The sequence below is a fragment of the Aphelocoma coerulescens genome, unplaced genomic scaffold, assembly GCF_041296385.1.
Source record: "Aphelocoma coerulescens isolate FSJ_1873_10779 unplaced genomic scaffold, UR_Acoe_1.0 HiC_scaffold_70, whole genome shotgun sequence".
In the NCBI taxonomy this organism is placed as follows: Eukaryota; Metazoa; Chordata; class Aves; order Passeriformes; family Corvidae; genus Aphelocoma; species Aphelocoma coerulescens.
In genome coordinates this window covers 531,440-551,290 of record NW_027184055.1, presented here as the reverse complement: position 1 = coordinate 551,290, position 19,851 = coordinate 531,440, and the positions used below count along the sequence as shown (strand labels likewise).

Sequence of the window (19,851 nt, the reverse complement as noted above, 5' to 3'; positions counted from 1 at the left end):
AAGTACTACGTTTCCCATCTCCCGCGAGGGACTGGGCTAGGAACAAGGGGAAGCGAGTGAGTGTGTGTGTGAAGGTATTCCAGAAGATGGGGGCGAAGGGCAGCAAGCCTTCGACCCCCATGAGGGAGGTACCCATAGTGCCTCAGAATACCCCTCTCTCATTCATGTTAAATAATTGGAAACACTTTCCCGGAGCAATAGGGAAAAGTCAGAAGAAAATGATTCATTACTGTACTAAAATATGGGGAGGGAAGAAAATACAGAAAAATGTTATTTGGCCCATTTTTGGGTCAGATGAAGAATGGGTGAGACAACAGTTAAACTTCTGGGTTAATGATAAAAGACCTTTTAACCCAGAGGAGAGCTTATATGCTGAGATGTGGCTGGAGAAACCCCAGACAACTCTATTCCCCTTGAACGAATTAAATGAAAAGAAAAGAGATAAAGAAAGGGAACAGGATGATACCTTGTTAATTCCCCCTCCATATGTCCCTCCACCTCCAGCACCGGTGATTCCACCAACTGCTCCCATAACACCGGGAGACACTAGTTCCGAACAGGGGTCACCTGCGCCTGTTAGGAGACGAACTAGGAGTAAAAAGGAACAACCCCAAATGTATCCCCTAAGAGAAGTACCCATGGGAGGACCCCAGCCTGGGGTCGGGTACGTTTCTGTCCCCCTGAACTCCGGAGATTTGCGGGAGTTTAAGAGGACAGAAATGGGAAGATTACTAGACGACCCGTTGGGGGTAGCAGAAAGAGTAGACCAATTCTTAGGACCAAGTCTTTATACTTGGGACGAAATGCAGTCAATTTTGGGGCAGTTATTTACAACAGAAGAAAAAGATATGATTAGACGGGCAGGCATGAGAGTCTGGGATGCCCAACATGTACAAGGCCCCCAAGCAGATACAAAATGGCCACTTCAGAAACCAAACTGGGACAACCAAAATCCATTACATAGAGCTCATATGGAGGACTTAAGGAATATAGTGATTCAGGGAATTAGAGAATCAGTACCTCGTGGCCAGAATATTAGTAAAGCCTTTAACGAAAGGCAAAAGAAAGATGAGAGCCCCACAGAATGGTTGGAGCGACTGAGGAAAGCCCTCCAGCTATACTCAGGGGCTAACCCCGATAGTCCTCTGGGGCAAGCAGTCTTAAAAACACATTTTGTGGCAAAATCTTGGGATGACATCAGACGTAAACTTGAGAAACTAGAGGACTGGCAAGATAGAGGATTAGATGAGCTGTTGAGGGAAGCACAGAAAGTGCATGTAAGACGAGAAGAAGAAGATAGTAAGAAACAAGTAAGAATGATGGTGGCTGCGCTTAGAGAAGATAGAAAGGGGCAACTTAGAGGTCCTAGAACCCCCAGAAAGTCGCCGAGAACAATAGTGGAAAGAAGGGAACAAGGAGGTTGTTTCTATTGTGGGAAAAAGGGACATGTGAAAAAGAATTGCAGAGAAAGAATCAGGGACGAAGAGATGTTAAAGGTAGAATAGGGAAGTCAGGGGCTCTATATAATAGGGGACCGGAGTCATCAAGAGCCCTTGATAAAATTAAAACTGGGTCCCCACCGACAAGAGTTCACCTTTTTAGTAGACACAGGGGCTGAAAAATCTACTATTACACAAATACCTGAAGGATGCCATAAGTCCCATGAAAAGGTTCAGGTAATTGGAGCAAAAGGAGAACCCTTCAAAGTGAACAAAATAAAAAATGTTATATTTGAAACAGAGAACAAAATTGGGATAGGTGAACTCTTGCTAGTCCCTGAGGCTGAATTTAATCTCTTGGGACGGGATCTAATTGTTGAATTACAATTAGAAATTAAGGTAGAAGATCAGAAATTGACTGTACACACATACCCCCTGACAACTGAAGATCAAAACCAGATCAATTCCGATGTCTGGTACTCTCCTGATACAATAAGTAAGCTAAATATCTCACCAATAAAGATTCAAATTTCTGAGCCCCATATACCAATAAGAATAAAACAATACCATATCTCTTTGGAGGGGCGAAAGGGACTGAAGCCAGAAATTGACCGATTACTGTCACAAGGGATTTTAGAACCTTGTATGTCACCTTTTAATACCCCAATTTTACCAGTTAAAAAGCCAAATGGGAAATATAGACTTGTACATGATCTGAGGGAAATTAATAAAAGAACAGTCACTCGGTTTCCTGTAGTTGCAAATCCATATACACTAATGAGTAAATTGGGACCACATAATTCCTGGTATAGTGTAATTGATTTGAAAGATGCCTTTTGGGCTTGTCCGCTTGCAGAAGAGAGTCGAGACTTTTTTGCTTTCGAGTGGGAAGATCCGGAAACAGGTCGTAGACAACAATTAAGATGGGCAGTACTCCCCCAAGGGTTTACAGAGTCTCCTAACCTGTTCGGGCAAGCCCTAGAGGAATTGTTAAAAGAATACCAAGTCCAAGCAGGGAATACATTGCTGCAATATGTAGATGATTTGCTGATAGCAGGAACCAACAAAGAGGAAGTAAGAAATGAAAGTATCAGACTCCTGAATTTTTTAGCTCAGAAAGGACTACGTGTATCTGTAGAGAAATTACAATTTGTGGAAGAAAAAGTAAAGTATTTGGGCCATTACTTATTTAGGGGAAAGAAAATCTTAGATCCAGAACGCATTAAAGGAGTTTTAGAATTACCAATGCCAACCACTAAGAGACAAATTAGACAAGCTTTAGGATTATTTGGGTATTGTAGACAATGGATAGAAAATTATAGTTTTAAGGTCAAATTTTTATACGAGCAATTAACTAAGGATAAATTGCCCAAATGGACCCCCCAAGACCATGAGAAATTTGCTAATCTAAAAAGAGATTTAAGCCAAGCTCCAGTTCTAAGTCTCCCCGACTTAAAGCGGCCTTTTCATCTGTTTGTAAATATATATGAAGGAACAGCGTTTGGGGTGTTAACCCAAGAATGGGCAGGACAGAAGAAACCAATAGCCTATTTATCTAAGCTGTTAGATCCAGTTAGTAAAGGATGGCCTACATGTTTACAAATTATAGCTGCTGCTGCTCTGCTACTAGAAGAAACAAACCGAATCACTTTTAACGGGGAAGTAATTTTGTATGCCCCTCATAATATAAGGGGAGTACTTCAGCAGAAAGCTGAAAAATGGCTTACAGATAGCCGATTACTAAAGTATGAAGGAATACTAATTGAGTCTTCAAAATTAACGCTGAAGACCATTGGGGCAGTTAACCCTGCAGAATTTCTATATTCAGGAGAGGAAGATAACCTACTACATGATTGTTTTCAAACTATTGAACTACAGACAAAAATTCGACCAGACTTAGAAGAAGAGGAATTAGACGATGGAGAAGTTCTATTTATAGATAGATCATCAAGAGTAGTAGAAGGGAAGCGAATTTCAGGATATGCAATAGTTAGAAAAGAAAATAGAGAGTTTCGAGTAGTAGAGTCTGGGCCTCTGAGTGCTAGCTGGTCAGCACAGGCCTGTGAATTATATGCTTTATGGAGAGCTTTATTACTATTAAGAGAAAAAGAAGGAACTATCTATACTGATTCAAAATATGCATATGGAATAGTGCATACATTTGGAAAAATTTGGGAAGAACGGGGGTTTATGAATTCACAAGAAAAAGAATTAATACATCCTGAATTAATTCGGCGAGTGTTAAAGGCATTAAAAAAACCCCGAAAGATAGCTATAGTACACATTAAAGGACACCAACGGGGCCTAAATTACCAAATTAGGGGAAATAATGCAGCAGATGAGGAAGCGAAACGGGTAGCTGGCAATTATAACACTATTCTTACAGTTTGTGAAACGAGCAAGAACAAAAGTTTTAGCTTTAACCAAAAAGAAAAAGAGAAGTTACAGCTCATGGGGGCTAAAGAACAAAATGGGAAGTACATATTACCTGATGGTAGAGAAGTAGTACCTAGGGGATTGACATATGATACACTCTCTAAATTACATAGTAAAACCCATTGGGGAACACAGGCATTAGTCGACCATTTCGAGCGACTATTTGCCTGTATAGGTATATATAATGTGGCAAAAGCTGTAACACAATCCTGCGAAACTTGCCAAAAAGTAAATCGATGCAAAGTAAGACAGAAACCACTTGGAGGACGTTCTATAGCATATAGACCTTTCTCACATGTGCAAATAGATTTTACTGAACTACCAAAAATAGGGAGATATAAGTACCTTTTAGTGATGGTAGATCACCTTACGCATTATGTAGAAGCCTTCCCTACCTGCAAGGCAACTGCTAATCAAGTTATAAAAGTGTTACTAGAACAAATAATACCTAGATACGGTGTAATTGAAGTAATTGATTCAGACCGGGGAACACATTTTGTCTCAAAAGTTATTAAAGGCTTAATTGAAAGCTTGGAGATCAAATGGGAATACCATACACCATGGCATCCTCAGAGCTCTGGAAAAGTGGAACGAATGAATGATGAAATTAAAAGTGTCTTGACAAAATTAATGATTAAAACCAAATTATCATGGATTAAATGCCTTCCGATGGCATTATTGATACTGAGAACACGACCACGAGCCGATCTAGGAATATCAGCCTTTGAAATGGTGTATGGAATGCCATATCAAATGGAAAGACCCCAAACAAATATTTTAATACGTGACCAGGTTATTGATGAGTATATTTCTCAAATAGCAAAACACCGTAATGACTTGTGGAAGCGTGGAATAATAATGCAAAGACCTCCGTTGGACTTGAAGATCCATAACATTGAACCTGGGGACTGGGTATTAGTCCGAGTCTGGAAAGAAGAAACCCTAAAACCTAAATGGGAAGGACCTTATCTTGTTTTACTTACTACAGAAACAGCAGTTAGGACCACAGAACGTGGCTGGACTCACGCAAGCCAGATCAAGGGACCTGTATCACCTCCTCAGTGGAAGATCACCAGCTCCCCCGGGGACACTAAGCTTGTGCTGAAACGATAAGTATTTTAGCAAATGGTGGAGACCCTATTTCAACAATTTCTAAAATTACCCTTTGGTATTCAGTGTGTAATAAGATTTGCCGTCGTTATAGGGCTGTCGTTAATTGTATATTACTTGTGAAAAATTGTTAAGTGCAGACGGGGTATTTGTAATTGAGAGGAAATTTAAGATATATAACTAGAAATAATCAGCCTGATATATGGAATCTTCCAATAGATCTTCGTAGGCTAGATAAGAAGATTTCATTAATCTTCACACCGTTGATAAATCAATTACGAAGAGAAGTGCGCTCGCAATTACCAAAACCACCATATAACCATTCCAAATTACTTACGGTATTAAGAAATTTGAGAGACTCACAAGGACAAGGGCCTGCGTATGAGCCTTGCCCTCATTGCAACCAAATTAAGTGTAGGGCACCTATAGTTTTCTATTGCGGAGGATGCTCTCAAGTGGTCCATACCCGGAGACCAATCCTTCATAATTGGTGGTGTAGTGAATGTGAATGGACAGCTCAAAGATATAGATACACCAGTTTTAGGGAGTTAGAAGAAAAAGAGGGGTTGTTCGAGTCATCCGAACAATCTCAGTTAGCAGTATTGCATGGGGAATTTCATTGCTGGGTCACAGCTTTAGAAGCTCAATTAGAGTCCCATATTATAAGAATACATTGTAAAAAAAATCTTTTAGATGCCTGGGATATCAAGAAAAAGAGTGAAAAATAGACTAAGCGGCCGAGTTACAGCTCCCAGAAGGGTGTAATAGGCTTACAGTGACCCCTGCTGCCGAGAAGATGAACACCCCCGTGGCTGGCTGCAACCCAGTCGACGGGCGAGGCAGAGGAGGACCCACAAAAGGCCTGAGAGACCCACTACTGGAGCTACTACTGGAGCTGAGTCGCCATGAGAGTAATTCAAAAGGAATGCTCTTTTTCCTGTACACCCTATGCTTGCTTAGTTTACCAATATGGGCAGGAAATCCACACGAGCCAATGCAATGAAAATTAATCAATTTGCAAGAAAGTACTGTGGTACAAACACAACACAGCCCTGGGCGATGGAATTTCTCAGTACATTTATATTCTTTAATACCCATAGACGCCGGAGGCTGTCATGGGAAAAGCTGTAATCAAGTTGCCAAGCGACAAGCACAATGTAAGGCCTTTTACATATGTCCAGCGTCAAATCCAGGAAGGCCTTATTGCAATTACCCGGGGCATTTTTATTGCGGATACTGGGGCTGTGAAACTGTCGCTTCAGACTGGAACACGCCAGTCAGAAATACAAATATAAAGGTAACTTGGGGACCACCAGGGTGCAAGCAACCAAAACATGGATATGATGGGACTGTTCAGGGTTTATGTGGACCCCCCAGCCATTGTTGGAGGATAGAAATATCCATTCAAAACCCTGAAGATGATACATGGCTACTAGGGAAAATTTGGGGTATTAGATTCTGGGAGCCAGGAGCGGACAGAGGGAGCATATTTAAGATAATTAAAGAAAAGGTACCACATGATCTACTTCCTGTTGGGCCAAATACAGCTTTGAATCCACCTCGAGACCTTAAACCCACAAAGACCCCAATAGTGAAAACACCAGAAACTATCACAATTAGGCAATCAAACTCTACAATAAGTACTAAAGATGATACAAAAAGGGTCAATGTGGAAGGCAAACTTAATGATCCATTTGAAGTAAGTCCTAAAGATCCTCTTTGGAACTTAATGCAGGCTTCGTACTTAGTCTTAAACCATTCTAAACCGAACTTAACAAAAGAATGCTGGTTGTGCTATAATATTAGGCCACCGTACTATGAGGCAATTGGAAGGCCAAATAACGTCCGATGGTCTAATGGTTCAAATCCACAGGAATGCCCGTGGAACGATCAACAAAATTATACTCAAGGAATAACAGTTCAGTCAGTAACAGGAAGAGGAAAATGTATTGGCACCGTACCTGAGGGTTACAAATCATTATGCAATAAAACTATTCCTTCTTCCAGGATTAGCGAGTATAAAAACAAAGCAAATAAATGGATCATACCAACGCAAGGGGCTAAGTGGGTCTGTTCGGACATTGGGATAACCCCGTGTTTATCCTTAAATGTTTTCAATCAATCCCAATTTTGTGTACAAGTGATCATTGTTCCACGACTAATGTATCATACTTCTGAAGAGATACTATATCATTTTGAAAAAGGTCTAAGCAGACAAAAGAGGGAACCATTTACAGCCATCACTTTAGCTACATTATTAATAACAGGTGGAGTAGGAGCAGGCACAGGCATAGCCTCAATAATAAAAAGTAAAGAAATACAAACCTTGCAGACAGCTGTGAATGAAGATCTAGGGCAAATAGAGCAATCCATCCAAAACTTAGCTGCTTCTGTAAAATCCCTATCTGAGGTCGTATTACAGAACAGAAGGGGATTAGATTTGGTATTCTTAAAAGAAGGAGGACTATGCGTCGCTTTAAATGAAGAATGTTGCTCTTTCGCTGATCACACAGGAGTAGTACAAGATTCTATGGCCGAACTTAGGAAAAGACTAGATCAAAGAAAAAAAGATCGCGAAACAGGAAAATCTTGGTATGAAGGATGGTTCGATGTTTCACCATGGCTGACCACCTTGTTGTCTGCTCTGGCCGGGCCTTTAATTTTGTTAATTTTGGGCCTTATATTTGGACCTTGTATCATAAAATATGTTTTACACTTTATTAGGGAGCGATTTGATGTAGCAAAATTGCTTATTTTAACTACTACTGCTGAGTATGAAGCTGCGCGTAATGAAAGAAATAAAAGCGAAAATGATTACTGTGAATGCGATATAGAACGCGAAAATTATGAGTGTTTTTGCAAAAAGGGTATAATGCATTGTGATTGTTATAATAGGTGCAGAAATTGCTGGAAGAAAATCAAGACTTTTGAAGATGAGATTGTTTAATAAACAATAGAGTATAAAGAGAAAAAGGGGGGATTGTGAAAGATTGTATTGTTTATTAAAAAGGGATGCCTTTAAAACAATATATGTAATCAAATATACTTATATGTATTGCCAATCAAATATACTCATGATATGTATTGCCAAGTATTGCTTCCTTTAAAACAATATATATATATATATATATATATAATCAAATATACTCAGGATATGTATTGCTAAGTATCGCTTCCTTTAAAACAATATATATATATATATATATATAATCAAATGTACTCAGGATATGTATTGCTAAGTATCGCTTCTGCAACTACTGTATTGCTGTACAGATGCTTGCATAACAGGAGAGTGTGGCATGCCAAACACTGTGTGTTCAGCTCTTTTTCCATATAAGAACAAAAAAAAGATGATATGCCAGATACTGTGTCTTCTTCTTCTAAAAATGGACAAGGAACAAAAGGTCGAACAGAGGACAGAAGAGGAAGACTACTTCCTTCATCCTCAACGACCACCGGAAGGCAGAAGAAGACCCCCTAGCAACAAGTGGCACATGCGCAGAGTGGTTCAAAGCAATCCACGAAGACGGAAGTAAAATCATATAAATAGGGGGGCCAGCTAGAATAGTGACGTGACAGTGGAGGAGCGTAGACTCCCAGTCACCCAGCGCTGTAAATTTGCTCACTTTCTACTTGCTACAATTAATAAATCATAAATTGTTGCTAATTGGCGAAGTCTTAATTTATGACAGAACCAAGGGGCCACTGTGGCACTGCTGGCCCCAAAGAACTGAGGGGCCTTTGTGACAGGGCAGCTGGGGAGGCCCAGAGTGGACACCAGGAGAAAGGAATTTCCCTCCCAGGCAGGGTTGGGGTGCAACACGTCCCCCAGAAGGAGCCTGCAGCAGCCCAAGGCTTTGTGTGGCCAGGCAGAGGCAGGCAGGATGCAGAGCTGCCAGCAAAGGAAGGGGCCAGCCAGGTGGGGCAGCCGGGGAGATGAGGACAGCACCTTGGCTTGCAGCATCTCCCTCTCTCTGAGCTGCCCTTCAGGCCCTGCTGCCAGGGAGATGCCCCTGGGCACTGCCCTGGGCTGGGAGGGCTCTGCAGGGCAGGGCTGAGCCCCCAGGGCTGGGCTGGGCTCTGGCTGCACTGGCAGGGACAAGCCTTGGACACAGAGGAACAGCTGCCAGGAGGCACAACTGCAGGCAGCAGAGAGCCAGAGCAACCACAGCTGCACAGGGAAAGGGAGAAGGGTTTAGAGCAATGGTTTTGAAATTGAAGCCTTCAAAAAGTCACTTTATTTTTCAAGCACATTTTAAGTACAATCACAGGGAAATAGAGGGAGGTGAAATGAGCAAAGGGCACCTGTGTGGGGACCAGTGTTTCTCCTGCAGCTCCTTGCAGGTCTCCTCTCGCCGTGCCGGCTCTCCTGCGCCACAGAACTCTGCCGGCTGCAGCTTCGCAAACGTCAGCTCCAGGTCTGGATGTTCCTGCACGATTTGCTCGAGGTCCTTGGGGGCTGCAGCCGATCCATTGTTGCTGTGTTCCCCCTCGGCACGGAGCCCATGGATCTGCTGGCCCCTGGCCAGGGCCTGGCACAGGAGGTGGAACCCGGGTGCTGCTGCAGCGGCGCCGGGGGAGCCCCAGGACTCGCTGTGGCCGCTGTGGCAGCCGCAGCACAGCCCGTTCCCAGCCAGGAGCCGAGGGCTCCGTGGGGCTCTGCAGGACCTCGGCCCTGGGGCTCGTCTGCATCAGCCCGGGCAGCTGGGCTGGACTTGGCTTCCTTTGTGTCTCGGGCTGCCCTGGCCCAGCAGCTGCCCAGCGCCCAGGGGACAGCAATGGGAGCAGGGCAGGTCGGGGTGAGCTTCAGTGTCTGTGCCCGGCAGAAAGGCCAAAGCCTTCCCTAAGGAGCAGGGAGTGCTGCCAGAGCACAGGATGCTGCTGCTGCTGCTGCTGAGCACGGCACGGCCCCAGGGCTGATGCCAGACAAAGCCGGGATGGGAGCCACAAACAACAGGAGGAGGAGGAGGAGCGAGGGGAGAGGACGGCTGGAGGAGCAGGAGCAGGAGGAAGAGGAGGGATAAAGGGGAAGGGCGGGAGGAAGAGGCGGGCCAGAGGGGGCAGGAAGAGGAGCCTCCATGTGCATCTATCGCTCTCTGTGTCCGCAGCTCTCGGCCTCGGGAACACCGCTCCCCCCATCCCGCAGGTGACCGGGGAGGGGCAGCTCGCCCCAAATATCTTGGGCGGTGCCTGGGGTTGTTTTGGGAGAGGGGATTTTTGGAGCTTGGAGGACTCCAGCACCGAGCCCCAAATATCTTTGTTGGTTCCTGGGGAAGGGGGTTTGGTGGGGCGGGGGAGGGCAGGCGGATGTTTGGATCTTGCAGGGCTCCGAATGGGAGTCGCAAATGCCTCTTGGGGGATATTGGGGAGCCCCCGGCACGCGGGGTTTTGGGGGTCCCGGTGGCGGCTGCCGGGAGAAATGGGATGGGGCGGGATGGGGCCCGGGAAGGGTGGGATGTGGATTGGGGTGTGGGATGAAGTGTGGCGGAGGGGGATGGGCGGGATGGGGCCTGGGATGAGGCAGGCGAAGGTCGGGGATGATGAGGCCGGGGGGACCCCAGTCCTCAGGGGCCTGCGGGGTATCCGCCAGCTCCGAGGGAGTTTTGGGGCACCCCTAATCCTGAGGGGGCGGTGCTGGCAGCGGGGGACACGTGGCTCCGGCACCTCTGGCCCCAGCTGAGCCCCCCCCGCCCCCAGCGCCCCCCGGAGCGGAATTTGGGGAGGGGGAGGTGGGGGCGGCCAGGCCGGGCCCCCCCGCGCTGTCCCGGCGGGGGCCGAGTGCGGGCGGGAGCCCCGCGGGGCCCGGCCCTGCCCGGGCACGGCTGATGCCGCCCGCCCGCGCTCCGCACTGGTCCGGACTGGTGCTCCCAGTGCCGTGCGGGGCGGGGCCGCTCTGGGGACCCCCCAGGGCACAGCGCGGCTGCTTTGGGGCTGTCGGCAGCGCCCGGCGCTGGGCATGGGGCGTGTGGGGGCAGCTGGGGCCGCACTGGTGGCACTGGTGGTGCTGGGAGCCCCCCCGGGCGCGGGGGGAGCGGTGAGAAGGGGGGCGGGTCTGGGACCCCAAATGGAGCGAAATGGGGAATGGAACCCCCAAAGTGAGCAGGAGGGGCCTGAAACCCCCAAAACCAAGGCCGGGGGAGGGGAGGCGGGGATTGGGGATGGGGAAGGTGCAGAAGGAGGAGGGGAAGAGGGGGCTGGGACCCCCAAGCAAAGCGGGAGGGGGATGGGACACCCAAATTGAGCTGGAATGGGGCTGTGGATTGGGGGAAGGCTGAGAAAGGGGAGGAGAGGGGAGGGAAAGGTGGGGTTGGGACAGCAGAAGAGCGGTTCCATAGGGGTGCAGCCCTGTCCCCAAGCACCTGAGCCCTGGAGCGATTCCCTGGGGCTCTGGGGAAGGGAGGGATCCGCACTGGGGGGGTCCCCAACCCCCCTGTCCATCCCTGGGGCTGATCGGGGGCTCCCCCCACACAGCAGCCGGTGCTGCGGCAGCCGTGGGGCAGAGGGGGTGGGAAAGGGGGGGCAGGGTGGGAGTGGAGGAGGAGTGGGAGGAAGAGGAGGGAGAGAGGAGGAGGAGGAGCTGGAGAACCACGAGGTTCCACCGCCCGCCCACTGTGTCCGCAGCACCCCCAGCCCCGGTAGCATCTTCCCCCCCATCCTGCAGGTGAGCGGGGAGGGGGAGCTCACCCCAAATCTATCGGGGGGTCACCAGGAGGGTTTTTTTGGCGGGGTGTTTGGAGCTTGCAGATTCTGGAATCGAGCCCCAGATGTTCTTGCATGTCCCTGGGAGGGATTTTTTGGGCCACAGGGGATATGTGGATCTTGCAGGACTCCAAAGCTGAGCCATAATTGCCCCTTGGGGGTCTTGGGGGGTCCATGTGAGGATCACCCGGTCCTGGCTGGGTTGGACATTGGCTTTGGGGATCCCCAGGAGAGCTGGGGGCTGGAACACGGGACCCCTGGAGTGGGGAGAGCAGAGAGGGACGATACCAGAGCTGGGGGACCCCCAAGAGCCTGGAGGGGTGGGGGGGCCTGGAGATGAGGTGGGGTTGGGATCTCTCAGCCCTAAAAGGGGCGGTGAGGAGAGGGGGGAGCCCCAAGTGCCTGGAGTGGAGGGAGGCTGAAGAGGGGACCCTGGGACCTCTGGGAGCCAAAGCAGAATCAGGAAAAATGGGTCCTGTGGGACCCCCAAAACCCCCCAGCATCCCTAAGCAGGACCCCAGAGAGGGGGATCCCCAGGACCCACGGGACCCCCAGCAGCCCTGACAAGGGGGACCCCCAGAACCCCAAAGTGAGGAGACTGGAAAGGGGGAACTCCTGGAGGCTTTTTTTGGAGTCACTCTTGATTTTTTGTTGGTTTTATGGACACCAGGTACCCGGTGACTTCTAGAGGTGGACTTGGGCAGGAGGAAGCCCCAACCCAACACACTCATCCCTTGTTTCTCCCCAAACCAGGATTTCCCATTCCCAACCCATGGCCAGATGGAGGAGGCTGCGAGGAAGAGGAAGATGCCCTGGGACCCCCAGGCAGGTGAGGAGGAAGTCAGTGCCCCTTTCCCATCTCTCCTGCTCCATCTCCCAGCCCAGCATCGCCCCCGGCTGCAGGACAACCCCGCTGCCGACGCCGTCCTGCCGGGGACGGACTGGGGGGATCTCCTTCCCCTTCCCTGTGGCACGGAGGCAAATCCCATCCTCTCCTTGTCCTTCCTCCCCAGACAAGGAGCTGAGGACGGAGCCCAGGGAGGACAAATCCCCGCGGCAGAACCTGGTGGAAGAGGCCGTTTTGAGCGGCTCCACGGCGCAGGAATCCAGCAGGGAGGAAAAGCCCCGGAGATCCCGCAGGAGGAGGGGCTGCAAACGCAGCCCAGGGTGCTCTGAGGAGGAAAGACCCACCCTGTGCCGGGAAGGCGGCCGGAGATCCAGCCAGAGGTCAGAGCTGGTGGTTCATGAGCAGCTTCACGATGGGGAGAAGCCCCACAAGTGTGGGGAATGTGGGAAGAGCTTCAGGTACAGCTCCAGCCTGATCAATCACCAGCGCATCCACACCGGGGAGAGGCCCTACGAGTGTCCTGAGTGTGAGAAGAGGTTTCAGACCAGCTCCAGTCTCCTCCTGCACCAGCGGATTCACACGGATGAGAGGCCCTTCCGCTGCCCCGACTGCAGGAAGGGCTTCAAACAAAACTCCCACCTCGTCACCCACCGGCGCATCCACACTGGGGAGAGGCCCTACGAGTGTCCCCAGTGTGGGAAGAGCTTCTCCAGGAGCTCCTCCTTGATCGTCCACCGGCGCATCCACACTGGGGAGAGGCCCTACGAGTGTTCCAAGTGTGGGAAGAGGTTTCAGACCAGCTCCACTCTCCTCCTGCACGAGCGGATTCACACGGATGAGAGGCCCTTCCGCTGCCCCGAATGCAGGAAGGGCTTCAAACAAAACTCCACCCTCATCAGGCACCGGCTCATCCACACTGGGGAGAGGCCCTACGAGTGTCCCCAGTGTGGGAAGAGCTTCTTCAGAAGCTCTAACTTGACCAGACACCAACGGAGGCACCGCTAAGGGAAGCCCTGCGAGTGCCCCGACTGTGGGAAGTGCTTTGTCCTCTGCTCCAGCTCCATCTTCCATCAGAGGACCCACGTTTGGCAGAGCCCTGGTGGCCCACATTCCCTGTGATCCGTGTTGGGAAGACCCCTGGCTGGTGCTCTCCACGTTCTCCTGGATCCCTGGTCGCACCTGGGTGAACGCAGGGGCAGGAACATCCATCGGGACTCAGATCAACATTGGAAATTCATTGGGAAGAGCTGATTTTTTACCTTTACACCCTAAAATTTTAATTGTTTCTTCTGGTGGTATCAAGCAACCCTGGAAAATCTTGGAGATCTTCTACAGCCTAAGTAATTTCTGTGTTGATCCCACTGAAACAACCAAAATTGGGGTAGAAATAAAAAATTAAACAAAGAGATCTAAAGCGGCACCATTTTACCCGAATTTGGGAGTGAATTTGGGGTTCAGAGGAATATTCGGGAGGATCTGAGTGTTGTGGGGCTGTGAAGCCAGGCAGACTGGGGCCACAACCTCATACTTGTGAGAACGTGTCCACCTGAGCCCATCTATTCTCCAGGAATTCCAGCTGGCTGACCCAGTCCCTGCCCTGGGTCTCTCCCTTTGGGGTGTGACCTCCAAAGTGCCCAAATCGCTGCTGAAGTGCCTGAGCTGCTCAGGGCTGTGGATGTTCCTGTCCTCCAGCCTGTCCTGGTCAGTGCCATGGGGGCTGGGAGGGGGTCTGGGGGGCTCCTTGGGGGACTGGGAGGGGCTTTTGTGGCTCTTGAGGGCATTTGTAGTGCTTGGAGGGGCCTTTTGGGGTGGTCTCTGAGAGAGTTTTGGTGATCTTGGCTGGGCCATGTGGCTTGGAGAGAATTTTGTGGTTCTTGGGGTCATTTATGATGCAGGGAGTGGTTGGGGGAGTCCTGGCTGTGGAGCTGTGGGGCAGTTTGAGGGGTCTGGGAGTGGCTGTGGGGCTGGGAGGGGGTTTTAGGGCCTCTCCCCCAGACCCCAAAGCTGCCACCAGACCCCACCCCCAAGATGCTGCCGGGGGTCAGGGCCTCCATATTGGGGTTCATCCTCCTGGCACTGCAGGAGAAGGTGAGGGGGATCCCCAGGGGCCGTGTGTGTCCCCCCAGAGCGTGTGTGACCCCCCCATCCCAGTGTCACCCCCTTTTCCCTGCCCACAGGGCTCCTGAGCCAGCCCCTGCTGCCCCGGGAGGGAATTTGGGGAGGGGGCAGAGGGGGTGCGCAGCCCCCGCCGGGGGATGACCCCGGCCCAGCGCCCTTCGTTCAGCACCGAGCTGGGCTTGGGGCCGCAGGAGGAAGAGGCCGATGGGAAGCAGATCCTGCAGGGGGGACAGGGCTTGGGCTCAGGGCAAGGTCCTGCCCTGCACACCTGGCTCAGGTGTGAGCCTGCCCCGGGAAGGGAGCAGGACATTCCCATCCCCACGGATCAGGGCTGGGAGCAGCGCTGGGAGCACGGACATGGAAATCCTGGGAGCCACTGGGACCGCACTGGGGGGTGAATGATCCCCCCCAGCACCTTTCCAGGCCGCCCTGCGACCTGAGAAATGCTCGCTGGGCCTCGGCCTTGGCCAAGAGCCCCCGGGCTCAGCTGCTCTGAGCTCAGGCGCTGCCGGCTCCCGCAGCCCGCCCAGGGCCGCCCTGCCCGTGCCGGGGCTGTGCTGGAATTCTCTGCTGCTGCTGGGCCACTCGGGGGGTCTGGCCCCGCAGGAAAGGTGACCCTGAGCCAGGAGCTTTCCTTGGCCGCAGTAAAGCCTCGGCACGGAAAGACCTTCCCAGCGCTGTGCCCTGGGCCGGGAGGGATTGTGCCACCAGAGCTGTCCCTCCATTTCTTCTGCCAGGCAGCTTTAGCACAGGAGAAGTGGAGAAGCCAGAGCTGCCTCTCAGCTTTCCGCAGTCCTGCAGAGGAATCCTGTGTGGGAAGCAGCCCGGGAACAGGCTTGAGGTGCCAGGGCAGGGGAATTCAGAGCCCTTTCCTCCCCCGTGGGCCCAGGCTCTGGCCCTTGCCCTTTGCAATGGCCCTGCAGCTGCCAGAGGGGCCTTTTTGGCTCAGCTGAGAGCAGTCCTGCTGCAAGGCTGTCCTCGAGCTGCTTGGGCTGCACATGTGCCCAGGGAATGCTCATTGCTTGCAGTCTCAGGCGCTGTGGGTGTGCAGGTGTAACTACTGCAGGAGGGAACAGCTCTGCTGGGGGCAGTTCTCTTTTTCTTGGTGGTTTTTCTGTTGAATGAACGTTCCCTGCCAGCTCTGGGCAGAGCTCTGTAGCTGTATGTGGCACTTGTCTGTGGCACTGTGGCTCAGGAGGTGGCCAAGGGGAGGTTGGCCGAGGTGTGGGCAGAGGAATGGCCATCAGGCCGGGCTGGGGGGTCAGCGGCCGGTCAGTTGCGTTGCGTGGCCGCGGCTCTGGACGCTTGTGTGGGAGCGTGTGCAGGGCTGGAAGGCTGGGGCTGCCGCCGCTGTGTCGCAGAGCCGGGAAGGCCGGGGCTGGCCCGGCCCTGGCCCGGCCCCGCCAGCTCTGCCAGCTGCCGGCGGGGACACAAAGGGCAGCTCCGAGCTGCGGCCGCTGCGCTGCGGCCGCACAAACGCAGCGCCCGCAGAGCTCCAGGGCAAGGTGCTGGCCCTGGCTCGGGGCTGGGCCGGGGCCAGCGGCAGAAAATCAACTTGCAGCTCGGGCCCCGCAGCAGGGAGGAGCAGCAATTGCTGGGGGACAGAGACTCTTGCCAAGGGCCTGCGGGGCCGGGCCCCAGGGAACGGCTTCCCGCTGCCCGAGGGCAGGCTGAGATGGGATGTGGGGCAGCAATGGTTCCCTGGCAGGGCGCTCAGGGCCTGGCACAGGCTGGCCCCAGAAGCTGCGGCTGCCCCCGCATCCCTGCAAGTGTCCCAGGCCGGCTCGGCCATTGGGGCTTCCTGCCCAGGAGGGCTGGGCTGGGCTGGGGCTGCTGAGGGCGGGATGGGCTCTGGCTGAGCCAGCTGAAGGCTGCGCATGATGAGGCCGGGGGGACCCCGTTCCTCAGTGGGTTCTGGGGTATCCCACATTCCTGAAGGGATGTCAGGGTATGTCCCGTTCCTGAGGCAGTTTTGGGGCCCCCCCAATGCTTCGGGAGGGGTTCTGAGAGGGGGGCTCTGGTACTTGGAAGGGGGACCTATTGTCAGAGATGCAGGGAGCCCATTTTGGGAAGGATGCTGCTGTTTCTGGCAATGTTGAGAGGTTCTGAATGGGCTTTGGGGCCCTGGCTGTCATTTTGGGACTTGAGGTGAGCCCATGGGCACAGCAAGGGCTGAGGAGAGGTTCCAAGCTGCCATTTGGGATGGAGGGATTGAGCGGGTGCCTCCAATAAACTCAATGCCAGCCCCAATGTGTCGATGGCAGCCCCAAATGGCTCGATCCGTCAGCCCCAAGGCCCGGCTGTGGGGAGTCAGGAAGCACAGAAGGGGAATTGGTGTCCAGGAGGGATGGGATGGGATGGGACGGGACGGGACGGGACGGGACGGGACGGGACGGGATGGGATGGGATGGGATGGGATGGGATGGGATGGTTTGGGCACTTGGAGTGGGGCTCTCCAGGGAGGGAAAGCAGGAGCTCTTTTGGGGAGGCTCCTGGTGTTTTTTGACAATTTTGGAGCCTCTACGTCGTTTCTGGGAGGTTGCAGTGAATTTGGGGAAGGTGCCGTAAAGCCCCTGAAATCTGGGGGGCTGAGGTGAAGTCCCCACATTTTGGGAGGGTGAGAAGACCCATATTGGGAGGGGATCCTAGTGATTTGCACCCCTTCCATGGGGTGAGAAGCAGCTTGTGAGGGAGGGAAGGAAGGAAGGAAAGTAAGGAAAGGGAGGGAGGGAGGGGGGCAGGAAGGGAGGGGAGGAAGGAAGGAAGGAATTCGGAAGGAAGGAAGGAAGGAATTCGGAAGGAAGGAAGGAAGGAAGGAATTCGGAAGGAATTCGGAAGGAAGGAAGGAATTCGGAAGGAATTCGGAAGGAATTCGGAAGGAAGGAAGGAATTCGGAAGGAATTCGGAATTCGGAAGGAATTCGGAAGGAAAGAATTCGGAAGGAAGGAATTCGGAAGGAAGGAAGGAATTCGGAAGGAAGGAATTCGGAAGGAAGGAATTCGTAAGGAAGGAAGGAATTCGTAAGGAAGGAATTCGTAAGGAAGGAAGGAAGGAATTCGGAAGGAAGGAATTCGGAAGGAAGGAAGGAATTCGGAAGGAAGGAAGGAATTCGGAAGGAAGGAAGGAAGGAATTCGGAAGGAAGGAAGGAATTCGGAAGGAAGGAAGGAATTCGGAAGGAAGGAAGGAATTCGGAAGGAAGGAATTCGTAAGGAAGGAAGGAAGGAATTCGGAAGGAAGGAATTCGGAAGGAAGGAAGGAAGGAAGGAATTCGGAAGGAAGGAAGGAATTCGGAAGGAATTCGGAAGGAAGGAAGGAAGGGAGGAAGGAAGGAAGGAAGGAAGGAGTGAAAATAATGTAAGTACTGAACAAAACCAAAAAAAAGGTAAATAACTGAGTTGTCTTTTAAAAAATATCAATTCCCTCTGAATCCAGACGATTTTGTCCTGCCTGTAGCCCTGGGCAGGGAGCATCAGAAGGGAACACGCAGCTCTTGGGCTGCAGCTGAGCTGGAGGCCTGCTCTGGCAAGCACTGGTGGCCACCATCCCCCCTGGTTTTGCTGGTCTGGTTCACTGATGGCTGGGGCCCTGGGCAGAACCCTGAGAGCCTGGTGTGGCCCCAGGGAAGGAGAAGGAGCCCCTGGAGAAGCTGTAGCAGGTGGGGCTGCTGCTGCTGGAGCCACCAAGGACGAGCTCAAGGACGACAACCTCTTCCTGGAGCTGGCCAGTGGCAGCTGAAGATGATGGCCTTTGATTCTGGCACCTTCTCCAAAGACACGCTCCACGGCCAGTGTGCAGGTGAGTCCAGAGCCAGGGGGATGCTGCCAGAGCTGGGCATGGCACGGCCTGGCCGGGCACCAAAGGTTCCCCCTTTGCTGGGGCGGCTGCAGCCAATTCTTCAGTGGCTGCCAATACATGTGTGTCAGTACAAAGCTCTCAAGGGACTGATTAAAGCAGAGGACTGGAGACCATGGCTGCACAAAGCTCTCAGAGACTCAAGTGTGGAAAAAGGAAAGTACCTTAGAAAAACCAGAAGTACCTTGAAGCATTAATGAACTCTTGTTATTGACCAAGGCTCTCAAGGGACTGATTAAAGCAGATAATTGGGGACCATGACTGCACAAACCTCTCAGAGAGTCAGTGTCAAAAAGAGGTACTTTAATTACCCTGGAGTATCTCAAAGCATTAATGAGCCCCACTGAGTGTTGTTACTGATAGAGAATCTCCAGGGACTCATTAGAGCAGATAATTGGAGGCCATGATTGCACAAACCTCTCAGAGAGTCGGTGTCAAAAAGAAGTACTTAAATTAACCCTGAGTACCCTGAAGCATTAATGAGCCCCACTGAGTGTTGTTACTGACAGAGAATCTCCAGGGACTCATTAGAGCAGAGAATTGGGGGCCAGGATTGCACAAAGCTCTCAGAGACTCCCAGGCAAAAGCCAAAGCCAAAATCCTTTGAAAACCCTGCAGTCCCTGGGAGCATTCAGGAGCCCCCCAGGGCCATTCCTGACCAAGGCTCCCCAGGGACTCCTTGCAGCAGATCCCTGAGGCCACTGGGATGTGGGGGGATGCTGAGGGCAGGACAAGGGGCTGACAGTGCCCAGCCTTGCTGGGGCTGTGCCAGGAGGCCCCAGGGCCTCAGGACAAGGTGTCTCCTCCCAGCCCTTGGTGGCACAGACGCTGCTGTGCCCCAGGGCACCAAGACTTGGCTTCTCTTTGTCCCCTCTGACATCCCTGCCTCCAGTTCTCTGCTCTGACTGCAGCCTGGGGACACTTTCTCAGTCGTGTCCCTCACTGGGACCCATGAAAACTTCCAGAAACTTTGAAGTTCAATTCTGACTCAGAATTCTTGAGAGGTTTGTGCCAGTCCCTGTCAGGGACTGATGTTCAGAGCCTCAGCAGCAAGGCCCGAGAGGGTCATTGCAGTCCTTGTGCTGTGTCTGTGCTGCTGAGCTGGGCCGGGCTCCTGGCACAGAGGCAGCTCCTGGCAAGCGGCAGCGCTGCAGAGACACAGCTCTGGCCAGGAGCAGCTCCTGGGCACAGCCCAGCAGGGCTGGGGCACTGCCTGCAGCCAGCCCGGGCACAGCACAGAGGCACACAGGGCTTCAACTCAGCCCTGCTGGGAAGGGGCTGGGAAGTGACTGGGGGGGCTCCAAACCCAGCCCAGGGAGCTCTGAGGAGGAAAGACCCAGCCTGTGCTG

The 19,851-nt window shown here is 52.0% G+C and overlaps 1 pseudogene; it reads left to right on the top strand.

Moving 5' to 3' along the window:
• Positions 1-10,488: 10,488 nt before the first annotated feature.
• Positions 10,489-13,922, top strand: LOC138102325 (zinc finger protein 154-like; annotated as a pseudogene).
• The last annotated feature ends 5,929 nt before the right edge of the window (positions 13,923-19,851 follow it).